This window comes from Scophthalmus maximus, chromosome 6, assembly GCF_022379125.1.
Source record: "Scophthalmus maximus strain ysfricsl-2021 chromosome 6, ASM2237912v1, whole genome shotgun sequence".
Lineage (NCBI taxonomy): Eukaryota > Metazoa > Chordata > Actinopteri > Pleuronectiformes > Scophthalmidae > Scophthalmus > Scophthalmus maximus.
The window spans coordinates 17,387,200-17,400,661 of NC_061520.1; positions in this window are offsets into that span (position 1 = coordinate 17,387,200).

A 13,462-nucleotide genomic window follows, 5' to 3' on the forward strand; every position below is an offset into this window, starting at 1 on the left:
TAGTAATTGTTACTATTTTATTGTTTTTTGTAATTTGTTCGTTGCCTATGTAACATGTCCAATAAACTGAAATTATGTTGGAATTATAGCTCGTATTTTATGAACACCAAAGTAAATAAAACTATCAAGGATCAGATTTTATTTCCACCTCCGCAGCAGACCCTATCTATTCTTGACTCTCTGAAGAGGGAAAAGTTAGACACCAGGTTGTTGCTTTTTCGATGTAGTCAGCCATGAGTACATTAGATTTGTGCCACCAAGTGTATAAAAATAATCAGAATTTCTGTCCGTATAAATGGAGCCTCAGATGTGGAAGCCAGCGCTGGTATGTGAGGTTTTCTACCGGACAGCAACACAAACATGGCGTGTCACCAGTGACAAGGAAACAGAAACAACCTTAGAATATTTCTGTTCGTTGGGTCGTTTGCATCTTTTACTTCCCCCTCATGATCCGTGTTGCCTTTACTGACTGTGTATGTGACATAGGAATGTTGTGGTGTGACTGTGAGGAGAAGCCTGTGTTTTTAAAGAGAAGCATTTGTATGTGTTTCTGCCTCTCAGGGCGTGTTCCTTATTAATGGGTAAACGCAATTTGGTCCATAAAATTATTAATGCACGTCCCTCCCTGTGACACATCTGTCCAGGGGAAAGTCCCGGTCACATTGTCACAGTGTTCCCTCTTGGTTGAGGAAACTTTTCATTTGTGAAAAATCCACTGTCCAAAAAAGTTTCATTGTTCCACAGCTGCACTGAAATACACTTTTTCCCCTTCCTTTGCAGTAAGAATGAGGCCAGTGTGAGCAAATGATTTGGGTTGGTGCCCTGCTGGACTGGATACTTGGAAAGCTGGATAACGTCTGCGCTATGAATAGTCATCTCCAATCTGACCTCGGGCGACCCAGCACATTGTGGTGTGTTGTTCACACGCACACACAAAGTTGAACTGAAAACATGGTCAACTTTATCCAGACACGGAGTCCACGGAAGTGTCAGACACTGCCAGCAGGCTCATGAAGACGGGTGTGTGTGTGTGTGTGTGTGTGTGTGTGTGTCTGTTTGTCAGTCAGCTTGTCTGTCTGTGTGTTTGAAGGAGTCAGGCGTGACATGTTTTTCATTTTAATTGGAGCAAGTGTACAAGCAACTCAGGGTTGATTTGCTCACGCACATGTTGCCGTAATGTTAGTTATTGTAACATTTTGTTCACCAACTTCATGGACACGTTAGACAAGAGTCCAGCAAGGTGCGAAAGAAACAGCGGTCAGGTGTCGGCACGCGAGATGAATTCATAATCTTTTTGAAACATTGTGAGCTGACTCTTTGGTAAAATCTTTAGCTTTCATTCACAATTGCATCTTCAAAGAGCAATTGACATAATGGGTCATACTGAAGTTTGCTGACAACCTATGTGATCGTCTGACCGCTCTTGTTTGTTGCCAGTATTTTGGATTTATATTTACACTGGATGATTCAGCCAGCTATGATTCATCCAAGTCCATTGCTAAATTTTAGTGCCATTGCAAGTAGCAGCTTCCCCTCTCTAGTGAGACAAAGATGTTAACATGTGACCTGTATCTGGAAACATTATGTGGATAAGGGCATCTGATCACAGGCCATGTGTTATTTAATAAGCTAATTCTCATTCTATCTGAATTGTGCTAATTATTTCATCAAGTTCGGCCTACATGTCAACAATATGGCAAGTGCAAGCTCAAAAGAATTGACGCCACTCTAGGCTTTACTCACTTGTCCTTTGTCAAGTGTTCGAGAGTCTGTGAAGTTTGTGATTTCACATCTTATGAATCTAGCGGTGTAGGTTTATTAGATGCCCTCTCTCCATAGGTAAATGTCATGGTAGAAGGGAAAGAGAGGAATGCTAAGACGGTGAGCCGTGTCTGAGCCGTCTGTCGTGAGCCGACTGTATGTCTGACCAGTGCATGCTGTATATTCTCTGTTCATTCAGACAGTACAGTGGTGCAGAAACTGCCTCTTGTACATCATTCCTCCACGCAACGCATCACAACACAGAACCACTTATTGTCAATTCAGTTCATTAGGAGCAATGTTACCTAGTACTGGAAGTGACAGCTTTTTAAACTGAAACCTTATGGGAGGAACACAAATGTTTTTTTCTTTTACCTATTGTGCGGAAGTGGTTTGCATCTTCAGATGTATTTTCGTCATCATGTGGCTGTTAACTGTCTGACGGGGTATTTTTTTGCAAGGGCAAAACCTTTAAACTAGTATTTCCATTTTGTTTAGCACAGATTTTCAGGAATAGTACCACGAACATGGCCCCACTTCACTCTTCTTTGTTGCACAAGCGGTACTGTATTGTGTGGTACAATGTATAACGTATGAGTATAGTTTTGAAAATATCTGTATAGTTCTTCGTGAGGTATTCGCTCACACGAGAGAAAGAGTGAACAAGAGCAGCAGCTTGAGCTTGGAGACAGGTGCACTCATCTTCAAGACACTTCCCTCTCTTTAATATCTACAGCTGCATCTCTTCCCTCCCCTCCTCTTCCCTCTCTCCCTCTCCCTCCCTCAGCAGTGTTCAGGTGGGATGGTGATGCATCAGTTCAAGCAGGCGTCTTATTAGCTGAGCGCTAACAGGCAGCCTGTGTTCCCATGGGGGCTGAATGCTGCTGAGTCATCCTCTACAAGTGGAGCAGTACAGTAAGTCTTCAGTCTTCTCCCAAACACACACACACACACACACACACACACACAAACTGATGGCAAATACACTCACCTGCATGTACACAGGAACTTCTGATTTGCCGGATTCCGATGGGAGGTTTTACAGTGTAGGTGTATCAGGATCAGTATATATACAGTGTGTGTGTGTGTGTGTATGTGTGTGAGGAAGGTTTGTACATGTAGCTCCTGCAGCCAACCTCCAACTCTCTCCTTTACTCCATCACCTGTGCAGATCATTGAAGCGACGGCAACGGAGCAAAACCGTTGACAGATTCTCTCCACACCCTATCAGTCTGCCTCTGATCACATTAACACAGAGTTTGAAAAGAGTCGTACAGTAAATGGGTGGCTGTGTTGAAGGACCAATCACTGTGCTGTGGTTTTCTCATCAATAACAACCTCCTCATCCTGATTAAATGTATTAATTGTTTGTTTTACGTGGCAACTGGCCATATTTTTTTCTGCAAGTTCGGGAAAAAGAACCGCACATCTGACTTGATGCTGTCAAAAAGAATAACATCTCAACATGGTTTAAAATTGGTTTGACTGAAGATGTTGTGTAGATTTCCCCTGTTTTGTGAAAAGAAGGTTCTGAATTGGATGAAAGAAAAGTACAAACTAACCCTTTTTTATTAGTTTTTCATTGACTGATTTCTCTTTTAACCTTTTTAAATATGTACATGGATGCTCCTGGGCAGAGGAATAAACTCCAACAGATGATTTATATATATATACACTTTACAATAACAATGGCGAGAGATTTACCGCTGAAAGATTCCTAGGTATTGCTGAGAGAATGAATCTCTGACTTCAGACAGATGCAGACAGTTGCTCTTCTAAGTTTATTCTGCTTGTGTGTATGTCAGAGGGAGTTTATGTCTGATACTCCTACACTTTCACTCTTTTCCCATATATACTGACATATAATAGTCCTGGGTTGTGCAGACTGGGAGGAGCGAACCAAAGAGAGGTTGTGGGGGGGTCAAGCTGAATACCCACTGAGTGTATGAGAGTTAGAGACAGCGGCAAAGTGAGGGATAGTCAGACAGAGGCAGGGAAAGAGCGAGTGAGAGTTACAGTAAACAGCCCAATGATCGATGGATCACCTGACGTGACTCCGCTCTTGGTTGCCGTCCAGCATCTCCGTGACTGGTGAGCCACCAGCATGACGAAGACAAACGACCCGGCGGAGGAGGAAAATGAGGATTTTATCACCCATTTCCCTCTCACACCATTACTGGCCCACACTGCCCAGATTGCATGGACGTGCGTATATGCGCGCGTGTGTGTGTGTTTGTGTTTGTGTGTGTGTGTGTGTGTTTGTCTGCGCGAGGAAGTTAACCAAATGTGCGACCCACTTTCCTGTCAGGCTTATGGTTGCCCAAGGGTGCAGTTTAGAGAAATCACTCACTCAGTTGGAGACCTGTGGAGAAAGGCCCAAGGTCTGGAACCTCTATATGTTACCTGTGATCCTGTGTGTGTGTGTGTGTGTGTGTTGAGTGTGCGCATGTACGTGTATGTGTGTATGCAAGGGAGTCCGCTTAAAAGGACATTTATCTCATCCTCAGATATAATTACACTGCCCCAGGGTAGAGTAGAGTTATCCAGCTCTCTCTTCTTTTTGTCAGACCCCTCTATCCTTCTGCTTCACCCGGGCTCTTTCTCTCTTACCTCCTTTGTCTTATCCCAGCTTGGAAAGCCGATCCCACTCTGCCATCTTCGGAGGTCCTTGTGGGATTAACTTATTCCCATAGAATGGATCTCTGCCTTGGAGCCCGTTCTCCGCTCCCCCACACACGGCTCGCTCCAGCTGGGGTAATCAACCAGCAGCACTCCTTCCTGCAGCCTGGGGAAATCACTTTTTGCTTCTCCTCACTTCATCCAAAATATTAATCTCCCCCAAATCTACTCAAAAATAAAATAAGATAAAACGAAATAAAATTACACATATAAGGCGGTTTCAGTACTCGGAAGAGGAGTCATTACATTAGAAGGAAGGTTATGAAAAACGTAGGTGAGTCTTGTTTTAATCTTCGGCGTGTAAAGTAATAGCTTCGGCTGCTGGAGCTGACGATGAAACGAGCGCTTTTGTAATGATCATAACGGCGTTCCCACAGATCTGACAGGGATTCACTGCCTGGGGAGAAGAAATGTAATATCATCACTTCCTGTTTGTGAATCCCTCGCCCCCGTGGGCTGTCGGGTAATGACACCTGCCAACATGCCAACAGCTCTCACTTACTCTCAGGGCAAGATTAACAGTTGAAAGCGAAACAGTTTGTTCTGAGGGGAGAACCTGATTGAACAGGCTTAGGAGGGTTCGTAACGCTCCTCACCTCGACTCACCAGCGCTTTATCACACGACAGACACATAGGACGCTGCTGTGCGTTGTACGGTCGAGACCAGCCGGAGCTCTTTATGATTTAGCCTCAAAATAAAAGGGGAAAAGGCACTCAGAGTTATGAATTTGTTGTGCCACACAATGTGGCTGTTGAGGGAATAGTTCAAGTCTTTCTCAGGCCACAAGGCATCATTTTATTAGCGTGCTGTATATAGAAATCACATTTAGTGGGGCCTTTCTGTCCGCCACTGTCTTCACAACTGTGCAGCTGTCTTCAGCCTTGCTCGGGGGCATAATAACCATGTGTTGGTGCCACGCACGCACGCACACACACACACACACACACTGTGTTATCTTCAGAGTCACAAGTTAGTGTTTTTCTAAATTGGGCCATGTGGTAGCCTTGTGTTATAAAGAAGCCACACATATTTGAGTGCAGGCTAAGGCATTTATCTAGCATAATGTGATTGTGCTGATGTGCCCTCCCTGTCAGGGGCGGCGGGTCAGGGTGGGCCACATGGTTTGGGGTCTGCCCCTCCCCTGGGCTCTGCTTCTACTCATAGGAGCGCTGGCCTTTGTTTGTTCAATTGTCGTCCTGGTCAGAAGTGACGACTCCTGATTCAAGCGCCGTTACTCTTCCTTCCGTCAGTGCTCTTTCTTTTTTTTCTCTTTTTCTTTTTGTTAATTGACAGTAGCAGAACATGAGGAAAGCAAATGATTTCACATGCAGCGCGACATGGAATCATGGGGGGGGGTCAAAGACATTTTCGACTTCAAGTCTTAAACACATTGTGACTTATTGACATATTTCAAATATTTCCATTCTACCTCTCAGTTGTGCTATTTTGTAACAAGTGTACTACACTTAGAGTCACAGCAGGAGTGGGCTTTTTTTGAGGGGGGGGGGGGGCTAACATATGGCTAATTTATGAACTAACAATGTCTTATTCAACACATTTGGCAGATTTGGAGTAATGTTATCAATCATGTGGAGATCTGTTTTGGCATCCTGAGGATTTCTTTTCTTTTTTAACTCTGATTTATTTCCACCAACTCCTGAGGGAAAGCTCTGACTCTTCAGCTCCACTGTCTTCACCAGCTAGTCGTCAGAGGTGCGCGACGACTGGGCAGTTGGCATACAGAGGATTTTTAAGACCTTTCTTTGTTTCTCTCTTTTACTGAAAACAGCTGCCTGCTGTGTCTGGGAACAGTGCTTATCATAGCAGTGACCCTGAATCAAAAACGTCAAGTTGCAGGCCAACACAATGAGCCGAAAGATGTGGAAAGGCTCTGTGGAGCTGAGGGGACCGAGAGAGAGAGAGAGAGAGAGAGAATGATCTGTGGGTTTGTCACTAAGCGGCTGCTTTCACTTCACGCCTAGTGATCCATTCTTGCCGTGAAAATATGAACTATAGCAACTTCAACAACAATGCAACACTTTGAGCTTGTGATTACAGGCGTGTGCACCAACGCGAGAGGAAATCAGAACTCACAAATCCTCTGCCGATGTAATCAGATTAAATAGAATCATGTTTTAAAGACGTTCATCAGCTCTCAATTTAGCACAATGTCTGCTACATCATGTGACCTCATGCAAACGACCACTGTACACACACACACACACACACACACACACACACACCTCCTGCAGTTAGGCCTTTTTATCCCCGTCTGTGTATAGTCCATCTTCAATTGCTCTTTTCCCTTGGGCTCAGTTTTTCACCATTTCCATCCTCCTCGTGTAGGAGTTGCTCCTTTATCATTCTCCCTTTTCACCTTCCTTCACCTGACCTTTTACCGCCTTTCCCCGTGTCCCTCATTCCTCACTCCATCTTTCCCCGTCCCTCTCTTCACTTTCTTCCCTTTGCCTTATCTCCACCCGCCCCCTCTCCTGCAGCGAGCTCGCAAGCCCATCTCCAGAGTAATGGCTCATTCTGACCGAGTGTTACGACTCTTTCAACCACAAACGTCTCTTGAGTGACAGACTGAGAGAGGAGAAAATGCCAGTCGGATTGCTGTTTAAGATTGGCCAGGGGAGACAGAGCAGCCAATCTCTGCTGGCTGGAAGTTTAAATATTCCAGCTAGATTTAGCTTTGGTGACAGCGCGGTGCGACAAGAGGCTCCCCTCAACTTCAATAGCAATTTCCTACCGCAGCGATAGCTCTCGTGCGAGCCGGAGAAAATGTGTCGGTTCAGCTCCCTGCTGGAAAGAAGAGAAGGGATGTGTTGCACTTGAGGGAGGGCTCCAGCACGCGGCATATGAGGTTTATCCCGTGCCTGTGCATTGTTGTAACGCCGCTTTGTTTATCTAGACACACAGATACTGACTCATCAGATAAAACATCTCTCCATCTTTCTCTCTCTCTCTGTCAATCTTTTCTTCTCTCCTCCTCCTTTACCATCCCCCCCTCCACTGCTCCCTGCTTCCCTCCGCTTGCCGCTGCGGTGGGTTCAGTTCTTGACAAGGCCCCACATCCTGCTAGTTGCTAAATGAATAATACATGCATGTTCTAGCGGCGCTGTTAGACAGAGAGAGAGAGGAAGGGGGAGCGCCGGAGAGAGAGCGCACGAGAGATGCTGTGGGTGTTTGTGCCGAGGACTGTTTGGTCTTGAAGCCCCTTATGGAAAAGTCAAAGCTGTCACAGAACTTTAGATCCAGTCTATATCAGCGTGTACAAGAGGAGATGTAGGCAGTCAACAATCTCGTGTCAGCTCCTGTGCTTCTTTTAGTCCCTCAGCAGAGATGGGAGCTAGAGGTTGTCGGCGCAATTCACACTGGGGTGAAAGAAAAGCCAATGCAGCCCTTTGGATAATGATTGGGAACGTAATTTGTTTAAGTCAGGTGAGGAGAGCTCTGATATCCAGGACTCATTTACACATGGCATCAATATTCAGGTATGATTCTGAGCCGGTATTAATATAGTGTCTTCAGTGTCAACATTGAGATCCGTCTGAGATCGGATCGCTCTGTTCGGCTCACCTTACAACCTCCTCCTGTTGGTTTGGGCCCTAAAAGACAAAGAACAACAAAGAAAAGACAGAATTACTGGATCAGGTAAAAGACGGCAGCCCTTCGTGAAGCTGCTCTCTGTCATGCCCTGAAGTCAGGACTTTTTCTTGAATCTCTCCGGAGGGGATGTATGATGTGAGAAGGCGAATGTTGCCCCGGACATTATCCGGACCTTCTCCGGCCAGTCCCCTTGTACAGCTCTGGGCGAGGGAGAGTCCAGAGCTGTACTTTTCACATAACGAATGAGGTCCATGTTTGAGGACGGAGGCCTGCCCTGCTAATGCCTGCTTGCTGCCTCCCTCTTCACTTGCTGTGTTCGTCATACAGCAGTTAGTTCTCACCATTTATCACAGTTCCCATTTAACCCAGCAGAACGAGGGTTGCCCTACATTTTATCAGCTCCTCTCATTCAGTTTTGATGGAGATCAAAGCAATGTGCCAGCAGCCAGCAGGGCATGCATGCATTATCAATCATGTCTGTGGCTTTTTGTTGTACAGGAAAAATGTTGCAGAGCAGAAAGATCAAAAAGGAAAAAGGTCATCAAAGGAAAAAAAATACAACTTTTTTTCTCGATGCAGGGGTTATATTTACACACAGGAGCACAAACGCATCCTTTTTCTTTTTTGTTGCTGTCTGCACATGCACTGTTGTGCAGGATTCGTGTGTATGGGCATGAAATAGAAGTAGGGGCAAAAACATTTTCGGCAATTGTCCTCCGCCCCTGAAATTAGACATGTGAAACTGTACACTGTATACTTCAGAGAGCTGGTTATTTCTCTCTCCCTCTCCCTCTCTTCTGAAGACAGGAAATTTCTGGTATAACCATGACACGTTATCTCAAAGGACACATGCAGATTCAAATGATTCGCCTCTCGCTCTGAACTATTTTCCCTTTTATGAGGAAAATAGAGCAAATGAAATGGCGCAGCGGGGTGGTCTCCGGGCTGAGTAAAGTTAGTGCTGGCAAAGTGAGCCAGGCTTGTTTTTAGGCGGCATCTGTGAAGTGGGTTTTTTCAGGCAGAGGAAGACGGGTGTTTGACCAGGAATGAAGCGGTGCAGCTTCAGCTTGTTTCCAATGGTCCAGCTGCACTGGATGCTCCGGCGACCCAGACGGCAGGTTGCTGATTGATGCACCATGACTTCACGCCTCTCACACTGACAGGCAGCTCAGGAATCTGTCTAAGCAGCTCTGCACCAGACTCACACAAACGTTCACCGACACCTTGTTTCTAGGCAGAGTTACCCGTGAGGGCAGCCTCACTGTTGCCAGCGCCTTCAACCTTGACACACACACACACACACACACACTGCACATGACCCGGATGAACGACTGCTGTTTGTCTCTCTCACTCTCGGCCGGCCACCCGCTCACCGCCACGCTTATCCACATTAACACCTCATGATGTTCTTCTCAACAGTGGGTTGTACTGAACCCACGCCAGTCAGATCAGCTGCTTTCAGACCTGAACGGACATTTTGACTCGTTTCCTTTCACGTGGGACAAACGCAGCCGAGGGCAGTGTTTTTATTCCCAGTCATAAACACGCCCACTCGCTCGCTGTGAGTTCCCCGCTGGATTCTCAAATGGGCTCACTCTGACGTTTTCTGGAAATTTTACCAGGGGGCTGACAGGAAAAGTTCTGGAAACCACCCGGAGCAAAGTTTGCAAACATTTGCGTTCACACATACAGCCCCTCCAGAAAATTTCAGGCATATTACCGGACCTCAGTGTATGTCTGAAAGCAGCTTTAGAGAGCTGAGGTATCAGAGAGTGTTTGGTTCTTATCCATATGCATCTTTTGAATCTTCTGGTAATTGTCTGCCTGCATCATTTATGGGGGGAAAAAACAAGTGTTGGATATTTGCATTGTTGGCAACAAACAGAATGTGTCCATATCTATTTTGTTGGGCACTCGGCCAATGTCGTGATACAATTTAAAATACCTAAATGACTGTACAGTTACCAATTCCTGAGACAATCCATTACCTCAACATGGGTGTTCCTCTTGCACGTCCAGGCCGTGTGAGGTTGACGTAGGGCTATGATATTATAACAAAATGTCATTGAAATGATCTTATCTTTGGTCTCCTTCTGTATTTATGTCAGACATTAGTTAAGAATATTGCGTCTCCTCTTTGAGGATTTCTCTGTGACACGTAAAATGCCTGCACTCGAGTGGACGGACGGTTTGGCATAAAATCAGCCATTTGATATGAACTTTTTTTTCTCCCTTTGAAGTTAAGTTGTGTGACGCTTAACATGTTAGTGATTTCAGCCAAGGGGGTAAACAGTCATTCAGCGGCGGGATCGGTTTCAAAGCACTGCTCATGGACAGCCTGTGTGAAGAATCAGAGCGCTCTTCTTCTGTGGCGTCGTTATTTTACAACTTCCCGCTTTCCTCCGGCAATGTTGCTTCCGGTGATGGCAGAGGAGAGAAAGTGTCTGATCTGTCCACATCTGTGCGCATTTCATGTTATAACAGACTCAACATTTGCATTTCAACATATATGAGACTCAAAGTGTAAAACCATGACACGAGTTAGACGTGTGAATAGAGGTGTGTGTGTTAGCAGTGCATGTGTTAAGTGGTTTAAGTCTGAGATAACCAACAAAGAGGTGTTTTGTTGTCAAATTATGGGGCTAGAAAATGTAGTGTTTGTGTGAAGCTTTCTTAAAACACTGCTACCTGAAAACATGATCCTTGGTACAATGATGCGATCAATCTCTTATGTGTTTTAGACCCATTGCATGTTGGTGGTTTACTGCAGACAATCATGCAGCGGAGGCTGCAGTGTGAAAACTGGCAAGTTTGGCCACCGAGCCCAGGTTTTTTTAAGCTTTATCTGTATTTGAACCGGACAAACTTTGTTTCCATAGCAACTGTGCTGGCAGCTTTTAAGAGACTGTGTGTGTGAGTATGTGTGCATATGTCATTGTGGCTGTCTTGGTGCATTGTGTCTCAATACAAAGTAAGCATACAAAATCTCTCTCTCTCTCACACACACACACACACACACACACACACACAACCTTAAAGAGTAAATTCAAACTGATTAAAACACATGAAATAAAACAGAACATAGCAGAATTCCGGCTGGAGAGATAACGCACCGAACCATAAATTCAGCATAGCGTTAGCCCAGCTCAGCCACGATCAAGTACATCAGCTGACAGTAGAGGTCTCTACGCCAGCCCACATCAGCTGACGCCTCAGCTGATCCTCTTTTACGTAAACATCTCTCCGACTGGCAAAGTTCATATGTGCGCTCTATTTCAGCTGCTTTAACCTGACTACTCTTCCTGCTTTCACTGCCAGCCTCTCAGCAACCCGCCTCCATCCCAGCACCTCCTTTTCATGCTGGATCTGCTCTCCCTACCTCAGGTTTTCCACACATGCATGTGGAAGGGCAGGGCGGTTCCAGAACGGCGCCATACCGCCAAATATAACTTGTGAAATTATTGAAATTAATTAATTTTGACTATAGTCGTCTTGACCGAAATATCTACATATATATATATATATATATATATATATATATATATATAGCCATCAAATGTTTATTTGTGATGATGATTCAGACAACATTTCCGGATTAATGAGGTGGTTGTAAGAGGCGACAAAGACACCATGTATAAAATTGAAAATGATGTTTTTCCCAGACACAGGTGTAATTCAAGGTGCACTTTGATCACATTATTTCCAAAGAAATTCAGCCCCTATGTGCTCAGATGACAGGCCCGGTTTGTGTGCGTGTGTTTGCTGTGACCCCATAAAAGTGGGTTCAGAAGCATGAGAAGATGCACCTACAGAGACAGAGCGACAGAGGAACTCTCCTGATTAACCAGAGGGAAGATGAGCTTAAAGCCGAGAGCAGATGCCACGGCACAACCTCTCACGCTCCAGCTGCCCCAGCAGCTCAGCGCGTGCACAAGTGGCATGACACAGTGGCATGAGAAGGCATGCTGCCGCGTGACGACCTGCTGCCTTTAAATATGCCTCCGAATAAAGCACGAGCAAAGGCTCCGTTCTTCGCTCTGATTGCATCTACAGTGTTGTTTGATTCTCGCCCTCACACACATTAACCTGCAGTCTCTAATTTATCTCCGCCGCCCCGATTGCCTCTTAATCGCTTCTCCTCTCTTTCCTTCTCCCTCCCTCTGGCCGCCTCCTCCGCCCGGGAATCCATTGAGGATTCACAACAATAGAGTTGTAGACTGGATTAAGAAATACAATGTCTGATGGAGGGGGTGTGGTGTGGAGAAATCAATGGGCAGATGTGATTTCCTAAGCCGCTAAACATCCTCTGACACGTCGACCAATTAGCCCTGTCAAATGGGGATATCTTTACTACGTGTGCAAGGTCATTAGATAAGTACATCTGCAGCACCGGAGCTTTCCGCACATGCATTTGTATATACACAAGAGTGTGTGTGTGTGTGTGTTAAGACAAAGGGAAGTATGAGAGAGAAACATTCAACAATAGAGCTCCGTGTTCCTTCGTCTTGATTACCTGTCTGCATTGCTTAATAACCTTTGGGATCGCACAAATTGTGGCTCGTCGCACTCACTGCAGTTGCATTCAGTACAGAGAAATGAATCGAAAGACAATTTGGTCATCTTTCCTGTTTCATATGGTGAGTGAATGCGGTTTGTGGGTGATGAATGTGGGTGTATCCTAGTTGGGAGCTGTAAAAGGTGTGCACACTCTTCAGATGTTTGTCTTGGTGAAATCTGCAAATCCCTTATTCATAACTAAGATCAACCTCATGCACTGGTCATCTGAGCATTTTTCAACTTCTGTGTAACTCACCTTCATTTCCAAATTTCATTGCGGCTGCCAGTTTAGGATAGAAGACCAGATGGTAAGTGACACTCATCATGACAGCGCTGCTAGTTTGATGTGGCGAAGGTGGATTATGGGAACAGTTAACATCGTTGCCTTGTGCTCAAGACATGTTGGCTGCAAATATGGAGCAGTGCCCTTGAGAAAATAACCACTGTGATACTCGCACTTTTTTTAGAGCAGCTGGCAGAGAATAAGATTTAAGGACTTGAAATGATTCCGGAGGAAATTGTACCTATTTTGTGCGGATATAAACATGAGAACCAAGTGTACATATAAACGGTCCGCTGTCTTCAGTCTAAAGGCAGTGGGTCAGTGAAGGCAGGATTATAGATATATTTCCCAACCCCTGCATCAACTGGGCTAGAGGCGGGTACACCCTGGACAGGTCGCCAACGTATCGCAGGGCCAACATACAGAGACAAACAGCCACTCACACACTCACACTATCTCCAATCAACCTAACCCCAGTCTGCATGATTTTGGACTATTGGAGGAAACCGGAGACAAACCCACGCATACACGGGGAGGACACGCAAACGGCCCACAGAAAGGCCCTGGTT